Here is a 20,304-nt window from a genome sequence, read left to right as displayed (position 1 = left end):
TAAACTTATTCAATTTGTTTCAATTTTGATTTGAGTGGTTACAGTAATAACTGGTATCAGTTATTTTGGAAGTATTTTGTAGCATGCAGATTCAGTACATAAAATTTAACAAAGCTGATAGATGGACTAGCAATGAAAATAGCTCTTCCTTTAAACGTATCAAAACCAATAATATTCTAATATTCTAAAGAATATTACTTTCTAAATTAGAAGGGGGAAAAAGACTATCTGGAGCAAAATAACAATTTAAAGAATAAAGTACAGAAAAATCTAAAGACTCACATGTCCACACACTGCTCCAGAAAATGTAAAAGTTCATTTTGACAGATATTATGAAATCATCCTTCACCCTAAAGACAGAAGATGCAATTCCTGCTAAAAATCTAGGGCAGGAACTCTCAGTAAGAAAGTCAGCATAGAAAGCCTGTAGTCTCAGGTTTGGCTGTAATACAGATGGTCCTCCACTTACGACAGTTCATTTAGTGACTGTTTGAAGTTACAACAGCACTGGAAAAAAAATGGCTTATGATCATTTTTCACACTTATGATCATTGCAGCCTCCCCAGGGTCATATGATCAAGATTCAGACATTTTTCAACTGACTCATATTTATGATGGTTGCAGTGTCCTGGGGACCTGTGATTACCTTTTGTGGCCTTCTGACAAGCAAAGTCAATGGGGAAGCCAGATTCATTTAACAACCATCTTAGTAACTCAACAACTGCAATGATTCACTTAACAACTGTGGCAAGAAAGGTGAAAAATTGGGGCAAAGGTCACTTAAATAGCTCGCTTAGCAACAGAAAATTTGGACTCAATTGTGCTCGTAAATCGAGGACTGCTTGTATAATAGAGTTGTATTTATGGTAATATCTTGTGACAGACTGTTGTGTTGTAAATTAGCTTTGGTGAAAATATTACAACCAACATTTGTCTTAATGCAACAGTCAGTGCAGTGGTGGGTTCCTCCTGGTTCTGCCCGTTTCCACCAAGCCGGTAGCGGTGATGATATGACGTCACGGAACTGGTTCTGCCCCCCCGACCCCCCCCCCACTCACCGCGTTATTCTTACCTTTAATTTGGCCCCACCCCCAATCTATTGCTGCCTCCTGAGTCCCAGCTAATGGCTAGAGGGAAAAAAACTATTTAAACTCTTGCGGGGGCTTGAAAGGGCCGCCCTACAGCTGATCAGTGTAAAAAACAAAACAAATGAGTAGATCGGTGCCTGCAAAAATACATGAATAGATCAGTGCCTGCAAAAATACATGAGTAGACCAGTGCCTGCAAAAATACATGAGTAGATCAGTGCCTGCAAAAATAAATGGGTAGACCGGTACAGCCTGGTAGACCAGTACCTCTTCTAAATCCGAAATAATTATCACATGACCATCAAGTCACACCCACAAAATAAGCCATGCCCACAGAACCAGTAGTAAAAAAAATTAGAACCCACCCGAGTCAGTGTATCCACAATATATTCTTTTTGACCCACTCCATAACATTATGGAGCTCAGAGCTTGCTTGATACATATTTTGTATGTAGCTCGTATGAATGAATGAATGAATGAATGAATGAATGAATGAATGAATGAATTGCATCAATGTAATGGTTTTCTGTTTCCTTTACACATTCCTGAATTAGCAGCCAATGTCTGGGATGGACTAACCCCTTGGTTAAAGAATAGATTGAGACATTAGTTAAAGCCAGCCTCAGACATGAACAGCTATTTGCTGACTGAGAGCTAATCTATACAATATGTAAAATGCTAATTCCCCAGGGCTTGTTTGTTTGTTTGTTTCTTTAAACCTGGGAGACAGTATGAAATAAACAGATGTGGATAGGAAACACTTTGTTCAACAGAAGGAAGTCCTTACATATACACACGCATGCACAACACACACACAAACACATATTTGTATGTGAGCTTTAGGCAATAAACTTTATAAATATTTTCCAAAACAAATGGGATGAATGGCCATATGAAATAGTAAATCATAACAAAACATGTCATCTCTATATGTTGAATCATGTTCATGATTATCTGGCGTCCCATATTAAGGGACACTGTTTGAAAGAAGCTTGGAACAGTGTTGTCCTTATTGTTTCTATTTCAATCAGTCATCTCTCTGAAGCATCCTAAAACTCTCGAGATATAGAACAAGAACTTTTTGAAAGTCCAGATCCAAAACAAAGCCAATTTAGATTGGTCTTATTTCATTTGGCGGCCCAGAATGTCCATCTAAAGATCCTTTCTTCACCTCTGGTTCAGAGGTGGGTTTAAGCAGGTTCTGACCAGTTCTGGAGAACCGGTAGTGGAAATTTTGAGTAGTTCGGGTGGGGCCATCTCTGACTGGCCCTGCCCACATCTATTCTCTGCCTCCCGAGTCCCAGCTGATCGGGAAGAAATGGGGATTTTGCAGTAACCTTCCCCTGGAGTGGGGACGGAATGGAGATTTTACAGTATCCTTCCCCTGCCACGCCCACCAAGCCACGCCCACCAAGCCATGCCATGCCCACCAAGCCACACCCACAGAATTGGTAGTAAACAAAATTGAAACCCACCACTGCTCTGTTTCTAAAATGTATTAGTATCATCGCTCTTTTCAATAGTTTTCTTAGAATCAGATGAAAGAGATGTCCAACATTGATAAAAAGAAAATTGGAATTAAAAAGAAAACTGAATTTGAAGTAGTGTTATGCACAAATGACAATCACACAATAGCTAAAATGTAGAATTTGATCAAATTAAGGTTTGAAACAGAAGATGAACAGTTTGAAGACTGCATGGTGCAAGAGGCTGCAAATTTTAGTTATACTATAAATATGGACATATGGATATAAGGAATAAACTCAGAAGTTGCGGCTGCTTTTCAGGCTTTTAAGAAGAGACTGGATAACCACTTGTCTGGAATGGTATAGGGCAGTGATGGCTAACCCTTTTGCTGTTGTGGGCCAAAAGGGAAGCACGGGGGGGGGGGTCACACCCACATGTGCCCCCACCCATAATTCAGTATGCCCCACCCCGACGCACATGTGCGTGTGACACCCCTGCGCTTTCCCTGCTCTACCCAGTGGGCCCAGTAGACCCGTTTTTTGTCCTCCCCAGGCACCAGAGGCTTTCTTGGAGCCTGGGGAGGGCAAAAACAGCCTTCCCCACCCCCTCCAGAGGCTGGAAATAGCCTGTTTCCTGACTTCTGGTGGGCCCAGAAGGCCCGAAAATCAGCTGGGAGCTGAGCTAGAGCAACGCTCGTGTGCCCACCGATATGGTTCTGCATGCCACCTGTGGCACGCGTGCCATAGGTTTGCCATCACGGGTATAGGGCAGGGATCTCCAACCTTGGCAACTTCAAGACTTGTGGACTTCAACTCCCAGAATTCCACAGCCAGCAAAGCAAAGCTGGCTGTGGAATTCTGGGAATTGAAGTCCACAAGTCTTGAAGTTGCCAAGGTTGGAGACCCCTGGTATAGGGTCTCCTGCTCAAGCAGGGATTTGGACTAAAAGACCTACAAGATCCCCTCCAACTCTTTTATTCTGTTATGCTGTTAAAATATGGGAACCCGGTGTTAAATTTATACTATTCATGAGAACACTTTTACAAAATGATGTACCATTGGTACATGACATCATGTGACATATGAAACAAACAAAATGTTAAAAAGTTATGATATTTATGTAGTTACTTACCAAGCACATTTAAATTATATTAAAGTAACCAAAATATCTTTACAGTCTCCAAGGCATGTCACAACTTTTGAGCATCCCTAATGTTTGGAAATTAAAAGTTGAAAAATTTGACACACCCTAATTTTATGATAGTCAAGCTGTAAAAAATATACAAAGGAATATCAAACCAAGTTGATAGTGTGAAAAGAAAGAGTGGAATTTTTTTTATCATACATGGTGACCTTGTGAAAAAACAACAACACACCATACAATGATGCAAAAGACATTGCAAATTAATATTACAATGGAACCAGAATTATTTACATTGGGTGTTACTGTCATTGAACTAGACAAGAAACTTAGGAAATTCTTATTGTGTATGATAACTGTAGCAAGATTATTGTATGCAGAAACATTCAATCATCCTCCCATTCTAGAACCAACAAAACAAGAGCCGAGGTGGCGCAGTGGTTAAGGTGCAGTACTGCAGCTACTTCAGCTGACTGCTAGTTCAGCAGATCAGTGGATCAAATCTCACCGGCTCAAGGTTGACTCAGCCTTCCATCCTTCCGAGGTGGGTAAAATGAGGACCCAGATTGTTGGGGGCAATATGCTATTTAGTATACTGTCTTTGGTGTAAGCCGCCCAGAGTCCTCGGAGAGTGGGCGGCATAGAAATATGACTAATAAATAAATAAAATAAAGATGCCTAAATGATGGGAAAGACCTAACTGAGAGTTAAATAGAATTTTTCTTAAGACAGCTTCTGATATTTATTGTCTGTGTGCTCTGATTGTAGCTTGTTCTTCTTCCAGTCAGACTGCTGTTTGGTTAATTAGCACATATTTAAATAAGAAAGTGCTGCAAATAGTGGTTATTCCACAGCATAAACTTACTCTCTAGAAAACTGATACCCAGAGTGACCAGTCCTCACTTCCTCAACACACCCATAGATCTATGAGGAAACCCCATTTTCTTGCTCCATCAACAAGGTGTAGCTCTGAAGCCCCAGCTATATTCAGTCATCAGCGACAGAGGAAGCTTTCATTCAAAAGAAGGACAATTCTTGGAAATACTCAAAAGTATCTTATGTTTCAATAGAAAAGAGGCAGAATTTGGCAACTCTTAGCAAAGCCATGATTTGTGGTGATGGTGGGGAGTAATACAGGAATTTGTAAAGCAAAATGAAGATTTTTGCACCAGAAAAAAGTAGAACATTTGGCAATTTTCCTCAGTGACAACTTTTAAATTAATATGAGTGAAGAAAGCATATTCAGCAGAAATCCACAAGACTGAATTTATTTTTGGTTGTGCCAAAGTGAAAGTGGAGACTTTTTAGGAGAGAGATGGACTTCAGCCTTAAAATTAAACAAAATATTCCTTACCATCTACCCGTATACATTTCCTTTTTATCGTCATTTTAGCCTTCATGAATAGAATAAGACCCGCATCTTTTTTTGTTTATCTCTAGGGTCCAGCATCTGTCTGTCTTAATCCCGTTTACTGTAACACCATACTGTAACACCGTACAATCATTTGTGTTAGGAGGCAGGACAACACTCCAAACCAAATGCAATTCATCATGTTGACATAACAAATGTGGACATTAATTAAAGATCAGCAGAATCCAACACAGAAGTTTGCCTCCATCTGCTTGACCTCAGGTAATAACCATATTCCTTTAACCAGAACTGACAGATTTTTTTGTATTTCTTGGGACTCACTAAAGTTGCCACCCTTGGTCTAACACCATGTGCCACAGAAAACAGGCAAACCCTATCCACCTCAACATTTCTTTTCCTTTATCTACTTTTAAACGTTTTCTCTTTTCATGTATAATTCTGTATGACATACGCTGTGGGCACAGTTCATCTTCAATGCACATTTAAACACGGAACCAGTGTTCAGAGGAGGAGATCACCATACATTTATGAAAATAGTTCCTTCTCGTCCCATCATCTCCATCTCCTATTGAGTGAGTCATGTTGAGAAAACTTACTGAATCTTATCTAGAGATGATTTTACACTGGTGACCCATCCATGTCTTCCATAATTCTGACCTTCAGTAATGTAATGTGTTGTTCAATGTTATATGTACCACTATATGCGGTACATATATGTATTAGATGTTCTGGTTAATAAAACAGCACAGATTTTTTTTTTAAAAAAAGAAAATATAGAGAAATAAAAAGAAAAGAAAAACAATAGTTAAATATATATAATTAATATGTTTTGACCCAGCTCCACAAACACGACAAACCCTCTGAAATTAACTCAAAGATTCCTTTATTAGGAGCACCAGCAGCCCCAGCAAAAAGTTTCTCTCTCACAGCAGGCTAACAAGTCTGTCCGGCAAGGAGATGAATAGTTGTCTGCCACATCTATTCATCTCCTCCCCCTGCCTTTTATCCCTAGAGCTAGGGTGGGTCCTCACTAGCAGTGGTGGCTCTTCCTACCCAAGGATCGGCCCACGGATTTCCACTGCTCTCTTCTGCCTTCTGAGCATCCACGTGTCAGGCACTGGATCCTCTTCCTCATCAGCCACCTCCAGATCTGGGGGCTGTTGACTCTCCATCTGAGGGCTGACGGACAGCCCAGGCTCTGCCTCTGCCTCTCTCTCTCTCTCTCTCTCTCTCTCTCTCTCTCTCTCTCTGCCAGCTCCATTCCCTCTTCCCCCTTGGAGTTCTCAGGTTGCCTTGATCCTGACCCTGACTCCCACACCTCCTCCTCATCTGATTTGGTTGCTGGAGGGCTGGTGGCCAACAAGCCACAACATAATGTTTCTATCCTGGACTCTCTTTGCAAAGATAATCTGCCTCCTAATTTATACCAAATGTATTTTTTTGCCGTTTTTTCTGACAGGAATCAAGGTAGTTATTCCTCTGCCATTATCACAACTCTTGATAGCTGATCAATAGCTCTTTTTTGGATGATCTACTCTATATTGGGTAGAGATGAGCATCAAGACCATGTACTATATGAAGGTACTGTGAAAATATTTTAGCCATCTAGTGGGCAAAGTCCTAGATAGGACAGCTATCCAGATAGTCAAGCACATCCTTGTCTCTTCACAGCTTAACAAGGTCAGGTACTGGAAGCATGGTCTGACTGGGAAGAGTTTCATCTGTATCTCCTGAGGAAATGAATTCCTTGGGACTGTTACCAGACACTTGTTCTTCCTGCAATTGAAGGCCACTTGGAAGGTGACAAAGAACTATATCTACATAGTCGTATTGTTTTGTTTGAGAGATGGCTGATTCTATTGCCTTGTACCTCTTCTTCAAGAGGTCATTGCTGGGCCAAACTGACCTGGATAATTTTTGCCCAGTCTCCCTTTTTTATGGGAAGGTTGTTGAAAGTTATTGGTTTGCAGTTACAAATGAGATGGATGAAACGGATGTTCTTAATTGTTTTCAGTTGAGATTCAGATTTGGACATTATACTGAGATTGCATTGGTCACGCTTGTTTATGAACTATGGAATGATGTCATCACTGCCTGGTATAAATAAATAAAAGTTCCTTATCCTTGATGATATGTTCTCATTCTTGGAAGAAACAGGCTAAGCATTCCAAGCACATGATAAGATAGACTTGCTTTTGGCAAGCTTCAGTGATTGAGACCATCAAAACCAGGTGTGAGTAATGGTGGTTCAGAACCTACAAACCTGGTCAGAAACACCAATGAGATGGCATCTTGATGCATTTATGGTGACTTTGAAGAGATCCACCAGCCATCATCACTTCGCAATTCTTTGAGTGCTGTAAGGCCTTTCTTTGCCTTATTGTATTCTTGTATTCCTGAATATTTTTTATTGCTGTCCTATGTTGTGTTATTAAGTTATTAATATGCTGCATGCCGCTGTTATAAAACAAACTAACATTATATATGTCAAAGTCCTTCAATTATATTACCATTCCTAGATAAAAGCTTAGCACCCAATTAGGTGCCCCATAAATATGAAAAGAACATTTTAATGAATTAATCTCATCTTACGTTCCTAAGAGACTTATTAAATGTTATGAAAAACAGAAGATAATTTACCTGCAATTCTGAAATTAGAATTATTTCAAAGTATTGATCTTTCATGTGATCAAATTTAAACTTCCACCCACAGTCTTTCATACATATCCAGTACATTTTCAATGCTAAAAAAAAAAACAATTAAATCTAAAGCAATTAAATCAAAACTGCTAAGATATTAAGGGAACCAAATATTGATTTCCCAGTTGTGGTTATAATGGTTCTCGAAAAACACCACATAAATTGTAAAAATATAAACCAAATATTATAATTGCAAATCATGGAAAGTAAAACCATTTCTTTATACTGAAGTCAATGTTGGGACAAAGAAAACTCAATTTACTTAAAATACCTAAGAGAAATTATAGCCATGTATCAATGTGTAAATATATCTAGATGCTATATTTATCTTAATAAATTTTCTTCTCTATAGAGTCACTGACAACCAGTTTGGTGTAATGATGAAAGTATTAGGCTAGTAACTGGAAGACCATGAGTTCTAATCCTACCTTAGGTAGCAGGGAGACTTTGGGCCAGTTATTTTCTCTTAACTCAAGAAAGAGGCAATAGCAAAGCACTTCTGAAACATTTTGCCAAGAAAATTGCAGTAACTTACCCAGGCAGATTCTGAGATCAGAAATGACTGAACAGAAGAAAAAAAAAATCTTCATCTATAGCCATGAATATTTGTGCTATTTGATAATTTTTATCAAACTGATCAGAATATTAAATACAAATGAAATTGAAAATAGTGAGAAAATATGGAAGGGAAAATGGGGAGTGAAGAATATGGGATAAAGGTGGAAAAAAAATTTAAAAAATAATATTACTCAACTTTTTCCTTTTGCATACTTAATATGCTCTCTCTCTCTCTCTCTCTCTCTCTCTCTCTCTCTCTCTCTCTCTCTCTCTCTCTCCCTCTCCCTCTCTCTCCCTCCCTCTCTCCCCCCTCCTCCCCCCCTCTCTTACACACACAGAGATGGTCAATGACTGGAATCTAGTTAAAGAAGGTAGAAATTAAAGTTATCAATATAATTGGTTACAATAAGTTTTACAAACCATAAAATAAAAGTTGGCAGTTAATTAAATTTCTCCAAACTGGATTAATTATTCCAAATTATTTCAGAACATTTATACATTAAATAAAACTTTTTTTCAGATACTAAAATGCAGTCGGATCTAAGGATTATATTACATTTGTTCAGTTAAGCCTGGGGGTGGAGTCAAGAGAGTTATTAGCCCAGAGTTGTTACATTCCCACAAACAGTCTAAGTCCAACCCTTTTCAAATTCCATTGACTCATATCTAGCACCAATCTAGCGCTTACCATTAGTTGGCTAGATTCTTGTGCATGGGCATCAGGAGTAGATCATCTTAACTGGAACTTAATGTAGAGTCTTGGTTCTTCACGCCTGTACTATAAAAAAATATAATGAAGCAGTTTGGACGGAGTTCCATCATAATAATAAGAAAGATATTTTGGAAAGAAGTTAGATATCAAATATGAACTGGTTTGAGAAAAGAAGAACTGGTTTGTTAGAAAAAGAGGCTAAGCAGAACTAAACGACTGGCTTTCATGGGACTTTCATTGAATCCCTCACCCCTTTCAGTTTTCCTATTTCTACTTTATCACTGGCATGCCTGAAGAGCTTGAGAATCAATCAGAGATATTTGGGTATAGAAGGAGGGAGAAGCAAACCTAGTGAACTATACGTACATAAACATTAAAAGTGGCAAAGCTTTTCTGATCAGAAAGAAATCTGATCCATAGAAGTTGTTTGCTCTTCTTCTTTGGATTGGTAGCTGTTTTGGAATATTATTCTCTCTAATGATCTGAATATTTTATTTGACACTTCAGTCTAATAAATCTAAATAATACAAAGAAGAGATTTAATGAACTCTGTAGAAAGAAAGCTCCCTACCATCTTAATTTATTTCTTCCCACTTTCAAGACTGACTATAAATAATAAAAGAAAGGCTCTTTATATTAAGACACACATATATACACACACAAATAGTTATAATTTTATTTTATTTAGATGCTCTTTACTAAAGCACTATGACTGACAATCACTATATGCAGAATAAAATGCAGTAGCAGTCTAAGTTGATGACAATATTACCTTTTGAATCTCCAGTATGGATGCAAGGATACCAATACTGAAAGCCTTTATCCAAAAAGAGCAGGAAATCCGAGGCTCTTGAATTGTTGTTCAAGGATACAAAAACTGGGCTGCAGAAATGCAAGGACACCAGAAAAGAGCACAGTTGTGTGATGTCTACATCTCTTTGCTTCCATCTAATTGTCATTTGGCATTTTTCAGCCTCAGGTAACATTAGCCTCCCTAAGAACAAATGGGAACTCCTAGTACCAATCATGTTGTCCATTCATGGTTCAGAATGTTGGAATTTGTGATTATAACAACACATAGTTTGTGTTTCTCACCTATTATCTGGAAAGTTTAAGCAAGGCAAAATGCTCTGCAAATTGGGAAACCATAATTCATATTGCTAACTATTAATCATGCCAGGAAGAAAACTGCCCTTTTAGCCATAACAGGATTAATAGCTATGTTTGTAATATGCTTATTTCAAGGGTTATAAATGCTTAGCCAGGCATTATTTTTTCCCATTTGTGGAAAATGATGGAGAACACACATGCAAACACACACACACACACACACACACACACAGACACACACTCACATGATATTATGCCTTTCAGATTCTCCCACTTGTAACTCATTTGCTTTTCAAGTGGCTTTAAAATCATTTAAAAAGTGTATTTTTAATAACCCTAACCCTAGATGGATTATCTTAGTTACCATGTTGTGTAAATAGGAGCCAGTGAATAAAGATATCAGATAATATCTGAAAGGTACTTTTGGAATATCTTCGGTCAGTTTATAAACTTGCAAGATGAAAAGAGCTAAATAGAAAAAAGCTGGGAGAACTGGTGAAGCAAGCCATATTCTGCTGGTGTGCAAGGTGGACTCTTACCATATTCACACAATACCCTAACATTGGTTAGCATGAAACCATTAGTAAATTATTTAGTCTGAGAAACATTGCAGCAGATGATAGGGCTAACCATAGCTGGGAGTGGATTATCAGTCTTCCTCCTCTTTTTCTGGTATCTTAGCAACCTTTGTGGCTGCTGACTGGTTGGCATTTCCTGATTCTTTTTCTTCTGTTTCTAAAAACATATAATGTAGGGTATATCTCTACTCAGCCTCCCCATGTCAGGAGAAGGAAGATGCTACTGAGTGAATGGGCCCTATTTTTCTTGGAAGGCTAATAGATAGAAAAGAATATTTGTAGCTCAGAGTTGAACTACGGGGTCCTTGGTGCTCCCTGAGATTGGTTGTTTTCTTGTAGGCATTTCATTACCCAACTAGGTAACATAATCAGCACATTGCAAATATCTGCTAGAAAACAACCAAACTCAGAGATCACCAAGTTCCCTACAGACTAATAGATGATTAACCATCAGTCTAGATTTGGGTAATATTTTGGAGGACAGAAAAGTTAAGACCCCGACACATATACACACTAACCACTATTACACAGACAGCTTGGATTACATATCCTTGACCTAGTACCCAACTATTTAACAATTGGGAATTCATTCTGGCAACAGGCTTCTCTGAGATGCAAATTATTTGTGCAGTCATTGTTACTGCCCAACCATTTCAACTGTGGGAGAAAAAACATTCTGTCACTGCCAGATATGAATCACTAACTCTTAGGTGAATACATTATAATTTTAGATACCATCATTTATGCAAATCACTGAATATATATTATAAGACTAATCGCATGTATTGTTTGAATAGGAATATCAATATTTATAACATCTCAACAACTTGCAGAGTGAGAGGAGGAGGAGGAGGAGGAGGAGGAGGAGGAGGAGGAGGAGAAGAAGAAGAAGAGGAAGAAGAAGAAGAAGAAGAAGAAGAAGAAGAAGAAGAAGAAGAAGAAGAAGAAGAAGAAGAAGAAGAAATAATAATAATAATAATAATAATAATAATAATAATAATAATAATAATAATAATGGCTCTGTTCTAGAGAGTATGCTCCTTAAACCATAGCAGGGAAAAATACTAGTAATCCTTTTATGTATGGCAGCTAGATTTCCGCTTCAAAACCCTACATTTAAGCAACATTCACCATTGTTCAACTGCCTATCTAGCCTAGGTTCATCTTCTTTGTTTGCCCTGGAGCCAAGTTTAAAATTATATCGGGATGATAGGAAATAATTTGAAGGTATTGGGAATGTCTAGTTTAATGAAAAGAAGAATTAGGTGATTTGATAGCAACGTTCCAATATCTAAGGGGCTACCACAAAGAAAAGAGAGGGTCAACCTATTCTCCAAAGCACCAGAAGGAAAGACAAGAATGGATGAAACTAATCAAGGAGAAAAGCACCCTAGAATTAAAGAGAAATTTCCTGACAGTGAGAACAATAAACCAGTGGGTGCTCCAACCCTGGAGATTTTAAAAAAGAGATTGGACAACTATTTATCCACAATGGGATAGGGTCTCCTGCCTGAGCAGCGGGTTGCACTAGAAGTCTCTTCCAACTCTGTTATTCTGTTAAAACGTCTTGATGGTCAATGCAGAATCATGGTCCTTCAACCACTGAATAATAGCTTCTTCAAGATCTAGAAGGTGACATCATAAATATATCAACATAGAGACTTATGAATGGGAATGGAAAAAGTGGATAGAATATGTTCAGAACAAATATCAAACTAGAAAGTATCAAATAGCTTTTATTTGAAAATAATGTATTAGAAATATTTTAATGTAATGAGGGTAAAAAGAAAAATTATAAAGGGGAGGGAGGGGTTCAAGTTTTTACACAAGTTTTATATTAAGGGTTTTTTTTTATTTTTTTACCAGATATGAGTATAATATAGGGAAGTCTGGGGGGAGGGGAGGGTTAGGGAGGGTTAGGGAGGTTGGGAAGTTTGGGGTGGGTGGTGGTGGGGGGAAAAGGGGTGAAAATGTAATTGTAAAACTTTTGCAATAAAAAAAAATATATCAACATATTTTCCCCATTTCCCTCCATTCATCTCTTCTCCATTACTGACCCATTCCTCTGCATAGGTGTAAAGAATGGGAGGTAGGTTGCTTTAAAAGAACAATCCTGAACATTTGAAAGCTCTCAATCGGACTGTAACACATCTTCACATCTTCCTTGCATTCCTGACATGGTTACATTCATTCCTACCCTCTCCTTCTTTAAAATAAAATTGTGAAATCTTCCTAAAGATAGAAGAGAAATAATATTCCCCATTTCTGTAATGGGTCTTGTTTGGTGGATTATAAAAATCTGGTGGATTCCAGCTCCTGCTGGAATCGAAAAAGAGACAGAATTTTTCTTGGTGGAAAATAAGAATGTCAATATCAGTTCAAACACCCCCCCCTTCCAATCTCTCCCTCTCTCTCTCTCTCTCTCTCTCTCTCTCTCTCTCTCTCTCTCTCTCTCTCTCTCTCTCTCTCTCTCTCTCTCTCTGTCTCTCTCTCTTCTGTCTGTCTCCTTCTAAAGATTATGTTTATGCTTAGTAAATGAAGAAAAGAATTAGTGATGCTCTCTTCATTTCCTGTCTTCCCACAGATGGTGATAAATTCAAATTCAGACTCCATTAAACCTGAGTAGAGAAACTCAGCAGGTGGCTACGCTAATGGAAAATCCTGGCTTTGGAATAATGGGAATTACAACCGACAGCTCTTCTACACCACAAAAAAGATGATGTATTCCTATTGACAGGGCTGCTTTTGAGTCCAGAAGGCTGATCTGATCGTTCAAGGCTGGCACGAGGGAGGCGAAAAGGCTCGTGGGCATTTTTTTTTTCTCCTTCGGCCACACCACTATAATTTGTGCCATCAGAACCTTCCATTATATTTCATTGTACAAATCTCATTGAAGTCGGAGAGAGTAGGGCTAAAATTCACTCCATTTGGCCTTCAGGCAAGGCATATATTTGTTCTCCCCTCCTCTTACCACCACCCTTGGTTTAAAGGACAAATAAAGGTTGACAGACAACAGCATTTCCAGCTAGTGCTGTATTTTTTTTTTTAATGCTGACATTCCTAGCCCAAATGCCTTTTGTGACTCCAGACAAACCTATCTGAGAGAGAGCTTGTGTTTTGTTTTGTTTTGTTTTGTTTTTAAAAAAATGCATAGATTGCCTTGAGGGATAATGATTGATATTGTGTTATAATTTCTCAGAATATTGCATCTGTGGGTTTTTGTTTTTTTTAAAAAAAAAGATCTTAAAAAGGTATAATCTTTATTGCAAAAAAAAAAAAGCATCGGAATTGCTTTAAACATGCTATCTTCTCAACTTGACTGTCGCATTCCCCTAATTAATAAATAAATGATTATCATTCCTCTTCTGCAGGTTTACTCATCATATGAATATCGAGCCCGCCCCCCCCAAAAAAACCCCACCCTAATTTGGGAATGGTATAGTATTTATATTTATATTTACATAGAACATAGTAATATATGTATTATTAGGGGTTGAATGAAATGTTGAATTTATAAAATGTCATTTGAAAATGTCACTGTCCAGTAAAATATTAAAGCGTGATGAAGAACACGTGTTAGTTCTAAAAAGATTCTCAAATAAATGTGAAAACACGCTATGGCCATTCGGATGAAATAACAGAAATATTATATATTCAGCTATTCGGAGAATGTTATATATTCTTGATACTGAATAATGTAAATTTTGCTTCCCTTCTATGTGTTTGAAAACTAAAAAAGGTAATTTAACTAATGCAATACTGGAATCAAATTCAAAATATATACATGATGTCATCTTTTAAAATTGTTTTAATAAATAAGGTATGGGTTATTTCATGTCTCTATATGATTTTCTTTTCTTTTCTTTTTTCAGGAAGAGAGAGAAGTGCACAGGTACAAAACAATTTCAAAAGGTAATATTTAAACTCTTTTATGTGGCAAAGCAGATTAAATTCTCAAATATGAATTGTGGTGTCTAACATTTAGATTACACTTCTAATTTTACCCTATTTCCTGAAAATTGAGCTACTTCTAAACCACTTTCATTTACAATGGTTCTTAACTTCTAAAGAAAGTAGGAATGAAAATGTGATCCAGAGATTGGCAAATATCAGCAGGAGCAAACTCTGTATAGAAAGCTTGAAAATACTTCTAAGCTGTCAGTGTGTAAAAAGGGATTCCATTCTCTTTTAATGCTTATCTAAAAATGTATCCGTCTCCGGAAGAGCGATCATCACTTGCTCTCTTGATCATTTGTCTTCTTCCTCCTTGATTCCAAATTGTAATTGGAACTTCAATAAATTGTTTTGATTCCTATTCTCCCCCAACACTCCGATAGAGGTGATCCTGAATTTACAATCACTTAACAACTGCTCAAATTTACAAAAATGCTGAACAAAGGGACCAGTCTTCACAACCTTTGAAAGTCTCTGCAGTCAAATTCAGGCACACAGCAACTAACCTGCATTTATGACCATTGCAGCTTGCCAAGGTCACACAATCACCATTTTTTTTACTTCCCAGGAGGCTTCTGGAGGAAGGAAACCAGATTTGCTTAACAACCTCATGATTTGCTTAATGTCTACACCCCCCAAAAAAAGATCATAAAATTGGGTGTGGCTCACTTAATGACTGCATCGCTTACTGATAGGAGTACAGTCCCAAAGTGCAGTCATAAGTCGAGGACTACCTGTAGCTGAAATTTGATCTTCAGTGCTTTAGACAGATGGCTACCTACTGTAAGTATCTCAAGCAAAATGGTTAGGAGGCAATAGAGATGAATATTAACAACTCTGTCTATCTAAAATATTTTAAGAGTTTCTGAGCCACAGAAAGAGCCCAGCACTGTCCATCGACATATTGCTCTTCCATATTGCTGTCACTGTTCAGTTTATTTAAAGGAAAGGTGCTTACCTGAAAAAATAATAATGGAATTCATTCCAGAAAAAGCATGCTTCCTGATTTATTTATTTTTCCGAGTATTTATAATCAATCCAATCCCAAAGGACTCTGGGTGGTATACAATGAAAAGGAAACCAGAAAGCAAAAGGAAACAAAAGGGGGAAAAATATGGGAATAAAATCCAAACTCTTATGGTGTCAGGAAAAATAGCCATCTTAGATGATTTACAAACCTTAAATGAGCTAACGTTCGCATTTCTGGAATATATTTTGCCCCCTCAATATGTTTTCTGGTGCTCCCATGTTGCTTTATAATTTTCTTTTAATACAAAGGATGGAGATTGGAATATTCAATGACATGAGAACATGAGAAATACACTTGTAATTCAGGTGTATATGCCAACGACAGATGCCATGAACTGTATTATTCTTGAAAGAGATGTTGTTGTGACCCAGGCCCAAGTAGGTATTATCAGAAAACAATCAGTTCGAAACAAACAGACTTTATTAGAACAGCTGAGAATTAACTCATTCTCAGCATAGTCCAAACTAATAAAAAACAAATTCTTCATAATACAATTCTTCAGCCTTATCACCAACCTGTCTAATTAGGCAACCTGCCAAAGGCTTTTCTTAGCAAAAGTTCAGAAGCAGAAGACACCGACAAGAAATAAATGCAGCAAGACAAGAAACAAATCTATCAACATTGTTTTCTGACAAAGAGCCCAAGAGCCATTGCTCCCCTTTTGTGGGAGGGGCCAATAATCTCTTGGCCTTACTCCCGAGTCGTCCTTTTTGCTTTAGTTGCTCTTGCCTTCTGCAAGCTCTTCTCATGCGTGCACTAGGAACAGGCTCCTCCTGTTCCTCTGCCTCTCTGCTGCCAACCTCTGGAGGCTCTGGAGTCCGCACATCACTCCCAGATGGCCCTGGCCCCATCTCTGCCTCCTATGCAGAGCCCTCATCCGGGCCTTCCCCGGCCTCCAGGACTGGTCCATGTTCTTCCTCAGCCTCCTCACTGTCCGACTCCGCTGCCAGCTCCTCAGGCTGCTGGCAGACCACAACAGACATCATTTAAAAGAGAGAAGGCTTAACCATGCAGGGAGCGGTCAAATTCTGTCATGGAAGTATTTTTTTTAAGATTTTTTTTTATTAAAGAAGATTTTACAAAGATTTTTTTTTAAAAAAATGACAGAAACGTAGAAGAGCAAATAGAAAAAAAGAGATTATAAAAAAAAGGTAAAAGAAAAAGTGAAGCATAGCAAAAAAGCAAGAAAAAGCCAGCTATCTAAAGAAAAACTATTTCCAATTTTCTTTGAAGCAGTTACAAATGTAGCAATTACTATCTCTACTTTCCCATATTGCATATTAGCGAGTTCTTCGCATAAACAAATTTTTTCCTCAATAAATTCCCAAATCAGCAGATCTTTTTTTTTAACTATTTTCATCAAAATGTTAATAAAGGGTTTCCAGTTTTTATAAAATAGTTGTATTTCCTTCTTAATCAAGCAATTCAATATGGCTATTTCTGCAAACTCAGTCATTTCTCCAATACTGGCATTTCTCTGGTCTTCCATCTTTATGAATATAAAGAGCTGATCTGGTTTCTATATTCAAAAAAAAAGTGGGGGAATAGATCCAGGAAACTACAGACCCATCAGCCTGACCTCAATACCAGGGAAGATTCTGGAAAAGATAATCAAGCAACAAATCAGCGACCACCTAGAAGCAAACAAAGTAATAACCAAAAGCCAACATGAGTTTGTTAAAAATAGATCATGCCAGCCTAATCTTATTGCATTTTTTGACGAAGTGACAAAACTAGTGGACCAGAGGAATGCTGTCAATATAATTTACTTGGACTTCAGTAAGGCATTTGATAAAGTAGACAATAACCTACTACTTGATAAAATAGAAAAATGTGGGTTAGACAGCATCACCACAGATGGATTCGTAACTGGCTGACCAACTGCACACAATGGGTAATCCTCAATGGAACTGCATCTACATGGAGGGAGGTATGCAGTGGGGTACCCCAGGGCTCTCTTTTAGGCCCAGTATTCTTCAACATATTCATCAATGATTCAGATGAAGGGATAGATGGGGAACTCATCAAATTTGCAGATGACACCAAGCTAGCAGGAATAGCCAACACTCCGGAAGAGATGCTTAAGATACAGAAGGATCTTGACAGACTTGAACATTGGGGGCTATCTAACAAAATGAAATTCAATGGTGAAAAAAGTAAGGTTCTACATTTAGGCAAGAAAAACAAAATGCATAGGTACAGTATATGTGGTACCTTGCTCAATAGTGGTGACTGTGAGAGGGGTCTTGGAGTCCTAATGGAAAATCACTTAAATATGAGCCAGCAGTGTGCAGCAGCTGCCAAAAAAGCCAACACAGTTTTAGGCTGCATAAACAGAGGGATAGAATCAAGATCACATGAAGTGTTAATACCACTTTATAGTGCCTTGGTAAGGTCACACTTGGAATACTGCATCAAATTTTGGTCGCCATGATGTAAAAAAGATGTTGAGACTCTAGACAGAGTGCAGAGAAGAGCAACAAAGATGATTAGGGGACTCAAAAATAAAACATATAAAGAATAGTTGCTGGAACTGGATATGTCTAGTCTTATGAAAAGAAGGACTAGGGGTGACATGATAGCAGTGTTTCAATATCTCAGGGGCTGCCACAAAGAAGAGAGAGTCAAACTATTCTCCAAAGCACCTGAGGGTAGAACAAGAAGCAATGGGTGGAAACTAATCAAGGAGAGAAGCAACTTAGAACTAAGGAGAAATTTCCTGACAGTTAGAACAATTAATCAGTGTAACAACTTGCCTGCAGAAGTTGTGAATGCTCCAACACTGAAAGTTTTTAAGAAGAGATTGGATAACCATTTGTCTGAAGTGGTGTAAGGTTTCCTGCCTAAGCAGGAGGTCGGACTAGAAGACCTCCAAGGTCCCTTCCAACTCTGTTATTCTATAATAGTTTTGGTGCTGTTATCGTATTTAAAACAATTGGCCCTTAGTCTTTTCTAGATGATTTCCATAAATCCTAATAACAAAAGTTCAAGTTTCATCTGATTGTTAATTTTTAAAACCCTGCATCACAATATTTGCATCCAGTATCTTTTCGCTTTTTCAAAAGTCCACTATGCATGATTAAACATCCCTTCACGTTTTTCACATTTCCAAGAGTGATTAGAAATATGTTTATACCTCTTAGACAATTTTTCTGGTGTCATACCCCAGTGAAACAGTACATCATTAAAAAAAAATGTTTTCTTATAAATTGTAAAACAATGTGAACGTGTAGATCTTCTAACCACATCCTTTCCCAATGATCCATTTGAAAGTTATAACCAAAACGATTGGCCCATTTTACCATACATTCTTTAATTTCTTCTTCCTCCATTTCAAAACTCAATAAAAGTTTATCCATTTTAGCAGTCAACGTGCTCATCCTTTGTATATATTTTCATGTTAAAATTCTGTTTTATCATATTCTGTTCCTGATACTCTTTTTAAAAAATCTGCATTAAATCTTTCCCTTAATTGTGAAGTTCTGTTGTGGAAGTCTTGATCAAAATAGAGCCGCTCATCTTCCTACATTAGGGATATATCCTATTAGGATGGCTGACTATATCATGGCTTAGACAAAGTGTTGTCTGATCAACAGACTTAATGCATAAATGTCTGCAGGGAACAGGCAGCAGCAAAATGTGGACAGATGTTTGGCTCTCTCTGGAGCTCATCAGTGGAGTTCAGCTGCTTTATCTGTCAGATGGGTGATCCCAAAGTCTGGATTCACAAGAGCTCAATACATTCTGATGTGGGGGAGGGTGATCCCATAAGCCACGGAGGAAATGATTTGCTATAAATAATCCTTTCAGGAAAAGTTGCCCTTCCTTGCTGCACATTCAAGAGCCATTCGTGGCTCTTAGGTGGCCCACTATGTTTGTATTTGTACATATGTGAGAGAGGCAGACAGATAATATGAAAAATGGTATTTCTGACTATCTGGGATATTCAATCAGCTGGCAGTTCTGTATTTACTCCGAAGGATGATGGATCTGAATTAAAGACAACACCCACCCCAAAAGGAAGATGAGATAGGATATGTACATGCATACACATATGTACACTGTAGATGGAGAAAAATACAGTATAATGCAAAGCTTTTCTGAAGCTCTTCTTGTCAGCTCCACCCAGTTCTCATTCCCTCTGGTCAATAGATGAACCTGAAGCAGTGATATACTGTACATGCTGACACACACACATGTGCAAAGGTTATACATCTGTAAAAGGCAGGTTCTAAAAAGAGCAGGAACCCCTGCATATTAGAAACATTCACTCTCTCACACAAACCACACATTTATCTACATTTATCTCTCATTTATTTTGGCAGAAACTGCAAAGAAAAGAGATTAAAAGTGGAGGGAATAAAAAGGTTAAAAGGTTAGGGAGGGGAGGGGAGGGGAAAGGAAGGGAGAGGAGGGGAGGGGAGGAGAGGAGGTCATTAAGATATCATAAAGGGGTTTTCAGCAGAAAAGCAGTCCTTCTCTCAGGTTCAAAGTTATCCATGCTGGTCATTCATTTCAACAGATATTTTTTACCTTTTTGGTAGACCTAACAAATTGGCCAGCAAAAATCTGGATGACTATTAGATGCCAACAAA

The sequence above is a fragment of the Pituophis catenifer genome, unplaced genomic scaffold (assembly GCF_029215685.1).
Source record: "Pituophis catenifer annectens isolate HBS135680 unplaced genomic scaffold, rPitCat1.0.hap2 SCAF_2, whole genome shotgun sequence".
NCBI lineage: Eukaryota > Metazoa > Chordata > Lepidosauria > Squamata > Colubridae > Pituophis > Pituophis catenifer.
Note: the sequence above shows the minus strand (reverse complement) of the source record.